Source organism: Triticum aestivum, chromosome 5D (genome assembly GCF_018294505.1).
Source record: "Triticum aestivum cultivar Chinese Spring chromosome 5D, IWGSC CS RefSeq v2.1, whole genome shotgun sequence".
NCBI classification, from domain to species: Eukaryota; Viridiplantae; Streptophyta; class Magnoliopsida; order Poales; family Poaceae; genus Triticum; species Triticum aestivum.
This window is the reverse complement of record NC_057808.1, coordinates 505,888,647-505,893,942: the sequence shown is the minus strand read 5'-3', so window position 1 is coordinate 505,893,942 and position 5,296 is coordinate 505,888,647.

The window sequence follows — 5,296 nt, the reverse complement described above, 5'->3', positions numbered from 1 at the left end:
TCGGGGGCTTTTATGTATATAAGTTATGCAATCGGTCTTTCCTTGTACTTTTGCTTTTTGTCCTTCTGCTTTTTTCCTTTGCCGCCCTCCCTTGGTTGCCGTCTCCCTAGTCAAACAGTTGCTCTGCAATCTGTAGCCGGGGAGTGCCTGGCCGATTGGGGAGGGGGAAGTACTTTTAGCTCGGTCGGACTTAAGCTAAGTTTTTAGGAAGCCGGCCAGCCGGCTGTTGTGACAGTCGGCAGGCGTATATGGAGGCCGTCTTTTTGCTATATAGGTTAGTTGTTCCTTAGCCGTTTTCGTGTGGGCGTCCTTTCTGTCTTCTCTCTTGCTAGTCGGACAGTCAGTTCTTTGAGCTGCGACTTTCAACAAGAGAGGACTGGGGAGCCGGCGCACTACTTTGCTGACTTCGGGAAGAACTTATAATATAGCTTAAGGCGGCCAGTCCCCGGGCCGACTAGTCGGACCCGGTGCCGGACAAGAATTCAAAATGTAATAAGACATTCATGGATATGACACTCGTCATCCATAGATAAATAAAAGGCAGTCCCCGAGTACTGTTCGGGGGGCCTGTTGGTTTGTAACTTAATACAAAAGGGGTAGCGTGATACATACTGCTTTTCAGCTGTAAAATCGTCTTAGGAGGTTTGCGTTCCATGGTCGCTCCGACTCCTTGCCGGAGTCGTCTCTCTTGCGTGCTCTTGGCTTTTGCGCGTCGATCAAGTAGTAGGAGTCGTTGCCGAGTGCCTTGCTGACGACGAAGGGGCCTTCCCAAGGGGCCGAGAGCTTGTGCTGGCCGGCTGTTCGCTGGATCAGCCGGAGCACAAGGTCGCCCTCTTGGAAGGATCTTGGCTTGACCTTGCGGTTGTAGTAGCGGCGCAGGCCTTGCTGGTAGATGGCGGACCGGCTGAGGGCTAACAGCCGGCCTTCTTCCAGTAGGTCGACGCCGTCTTCTCTTGCTTCTTTGGCTTCCTCCTCCGTGTACATGGTGATCCGAGGCGAGTCGAACTCGATGTCTGTTGGGATGACAGCCTCGGCACCGTACACGAGGAAGAATGGAGTGAAGCCGGTTGACTTGTTGGGTGTAGTGCGCAGACTCCAGAGGACAGCCGGCAGCTCTTCGAGCCAGCAGCCGGCCGATCGCTCCAGTGGTACAACCAGTCGGGGCTTGATGCCGGAGAGGATAAGTCCATTTGCTCGCTCGACCTGGCCGTTTGACTGCGGGTGGGCAACGGACGCTAAGTCCAGTCGGATGCCCTGTGTCGCGCAGAAACGTGCCAGTGCGCCTTTGGCGAAGTTCGTGCCGTTGTCGGTGATGATGCTGTGCGGCACGCCGTACCGAGTAGTGATGTCGGTGATGAATGTCACGGCAGTCGGCCCGTTCAGCTTCTTGATGGGCTTGGCTTCGATCCACTTTGTGAACTTGTCCACAGCAACGAGTAGATGTGTCAAGCCACCGCGGGCCGTCTTGAAAGGGCCCACCATGTCCAGTCCCCAGACGGCGAAAGGCCAGGTGAGGGGAATGGTCTTGAGGGCAGAAGCCGGCAGGTGTTGTTTGGAACTGAAGACTTGACATCCTCTGCAGGTCTTGACTATTTCTTTAGCATCCTCCAAGGCAGTCGGCCAGAAGAACCCATGGCGGAAAGCCTTGGCCACGAGGGATCTTGAGGCGGCGTGGTGGCCGCATTCGCCTTGGTGGATGTCTTTGAGGATTGCCACTCCTTTTTCTGGCTCGACGCAACGCTGGAAGACTCTAGTAACGCTGCGCTTCACCAGCTCCCTGTTGATTATTGTGTATGCTGCGGCTCGTCGTTGCACTAGTCTTGCTGCGATCTCATCAGTCGGCAGCTCTCTGCTGACTAGGAACTTGAGGATGGGCTGGGCCCATGAGGGAGCTGTGACTTCTTCTGCTGTTATCGTGGCCACCATGACTCGGGTGGGTGGGTTGGGTGTTGCGTTGGGGTCGACCACCACTTCTTGCGTCGTTGCAGTACCCGGGCCGACTGCTGCAGTCCCTGGGCCAGGCTCTGAGGTCCCTGGGCCGGGTGCGACTACGTCAGTTCCCGGGGCACTCGTCGAAGTCCCCGCGCCGCCTGCGGGATTTCTTGAGCCGGGTCCGGCTGTTTCTGGCGCAGGAGGTACGAAGATGGAATCCGACTCTGGAGACGGCTTGATGGACGGCTTGAGGAGGCGCTGGAGGGAGACGCCAGTCGGTATGGCTTGTCGGGTGGAGCCGATCCGTGCTAGGGCATCTGCTTGGTCGTTGTCGGCCCTTGGCACATGAAGGAACTCACACCCTTCGAAGTGTCCGCTCATCTGCTGGACGAGGAAGCGGTAGCTCGCCATGTTCGCGTCCTTGGCGTCCCAAACGCCAGATGATTGCTGGACCACTAAGTCGGAGTCGTCGTAGCACAGGATCCGGCGTATGCCGAGCTCTTTGGCTAGCCGGAGCCCATGTACGAGCGCCTCGTACTCGGCCACGTTGTTGGAGGCGGCGAAGTGGATCTGCAGCGTGTACTTGAGCTTGTCGCCTTTGGGAGAGGTAAGGACGATGCCGGCTCCCAAGCCGGTGCGCATCTTGGACCCGTCAAAGTGCATCCGCCAATGGGTAGAGTCGGGAGCCGGCGGTAGGTACTGGGTCTCGGCCCAGTCGACGAGGAAGTCGGCCAATGCTTGCGACTTGATGGTGGTGCGGGGTTGATAGAAAATCGTGTAAGGCGCCAAGGCAATGGCCCATTTGGCCACCCGGCCGGATGCATCCCAGCTGCCTATGATCTCGGCGAGCGGGGCAGTGCACACGACCGTGATGGGGTGCTCTTGGAAGTAGGGCTTCAATTTCTTGGCAGCGAAGTACACCCCATAGCACATCTTCTGGTAGTGAGGGTAGTTTTGCTTTGAGCTGGATAGTACTTCGCTGAGATAGTAGACCGGCCTCTGGACCAGCTGGGCTCGGCCTTCCTCCAGGCGCTGGACCACAACAACAGTGCTGACGACTCGGCTTGTCGCGGCGATGTAGAGGAGCATGGGCTCCTTCTCAGTCGGCGCGGCCAGGACAGGCGGAGTGGTCAACATTTTCTTCAACTCATGGAAGGCTTGGTCGGCTTGATCATTCCACTCAAAGTGAGTGGACTTCTTCATGAGTCGGTATAGGGGGAGAGCCTTCTCTCCTAGTCGGCTGATAAAACGGTTCAGGGAGGCTAAGCAGCCAGTGAACTTCTGCACATCTCGCAGCTTGGTGGGTATCTCCATCCTCTTGATGGCTTTGATCTTGACAGGGTTGCACTCAATGCCGCGTTCGGAGACCAGGAAGCCTAGCAGCTGGCCGGCTGGTACTCCGAACACGCACTTCTCGGGGTTGAGCTTGATCTGGAATCGGCGCAAGTTGGCGAATGTTTCCTTCAGGTCTTCCAGCAAGGTACCGCGCTTCTCTGTCTTCACCACAATGTCGTCTACGTAGACGTGGGCATTTCTGCCGAGTTGTTTCAAGAGACATTTCTGCATGCAACGCTGAAAAGTGGCACCGGCATTTCTCAAGCCGAATGTCATTGTCAGGTAGCAGAAAGCTCCAAAGGGTGTGATGAAGGCAGTCTTCAGGTGGTCAGCTGGGTCCAACTTGATCTGATGATACCCTGAGTATGCATCCAAAAAACTCAACAGCTCGCATCCGGCTGTGGAGTCTATCACTTGGTCAATCCGTGGCAAAGCAAACGGATCCTTTGGGCAGGCCTTGTTCAGACTTGTGTAGTCTATACACATGCGCCACTTGTTATTCTTCTTCAAAACCAGAACTGGATTGGCAAGCCATTCTGGAAAGAACACTTCCATGATGAAGCCGGCTGCAAGGAGCCGGGCTATCTCTTCTCCCACGATTCTTCGCTTCTCTTCTGATAGTCGGCGGAGGGGTTGCTTGACCGGCTTCGCATCAGCTCGGACATGTAATTTGTGCTCGGCGAAATCCTTCGGGACACCCGGCATGTCCTTTGGGGACCATGCAAGATGTCTCGATTCTCACGGAGGAAGTCGGCGAGCTCGCCTTCCTATTTACTGTCCAAGTTCGCCCCAATCACGGCGAACCTCTCCGGGTGCTCCGGGTCTAGAGGTATCTTCTTCGTCTCTTTTGCAGGCTGGAAGGAGCCCTGCGCATCACAGTCCTTGGGGTTGGGGGACAAGGTCGGCTGCTTGCCGGCCATGGCCACAACCCGTTCCAGCATCTTCTTCTCTTCCGCCACCACGAGGGACTCGGCCAGCCGGCTGCTGGCCATGGCACACTCGATGGACTTCTTGTAGTCGCCGGCTACCATGATGATCCCCTTCGAGCTCGGCATCTTCATCTTCAGATAGGCATAGTGGGGCACAGCCATGAACTTGGCCAAAGCAGGTCGGCCAAGCAGTGCATGATAGGGGCTCTCCAGGTCCACCACCTCGAACCATATTGCTTCCCGGCGAAAATGATCTTTGTCTCCGAAGAGAACATCCATTTTGATCTTACCGATTGGAGAGCAAGATAGGCCGGGTACGATGCCATGGAAGACAGTGCGGCTCGGCATGAGCTGCTTTGCTTTGATGTTCAGCTTGTCCATGGTGCCGCGGTACAGTATGTTGATACTGCTTCCGCCGTCTATCAGGACGCGGGAAAATCTGGCAGCTCGCCTCTCCGTCGCAAGGGTGACGTCCAAGACCATAGCATAGGAGCCAGGCGAAGGCATCACCTCTGGGTGGTCGGCCTGGCTCCAGCTGATGGGCTTTTCCGACCAATGCATGAACTCGACGGTGCTAGAGGCGACTGCGTTTACTTCTTGGTGTTGCCGGCGTCGGCTGCGCTTGTCGTCGACTTGACTCGTGAAGACGACGTAGGCGTCGTGCGCTTCGGGGAACTCGTCTTGGATGGCGCCGACTGCCGGCCGGGCCGCCGGCTGCTGGGGAGCTGGAGGCGGCGGGCCGGGAGGCGGAGGCGGCACTATCCCTTCGCCCTTGGTGATGCGGGTGAGCCAGTGGCATTTCCGTGTTGTATGGTTGGACGGCTTCGCGCCGCTGTGGAACTTGCAGGGGGCATCGAGTGCTTGTTCGTGGGAGAAGGACGGCTGCCAGGGCGGCCGGCCTCCCTTCTTCTTGGGAGCAGGCCGCTCTTCGGGCTGCTCGTCTTCAATTGTGGCCACCTGCCAACTGGAGGAAGTCGGCATGGGGCCCTTGCGCTTGTGGTCGTTCTGGTAGGGGCGCCGGTTTGAGTCGCCAGCCGGCTGCTTGGGAGCCGGAGCGACTACCTTCCCCGAGGCGTCCACTCGGAGCTCGGTCTTCATGG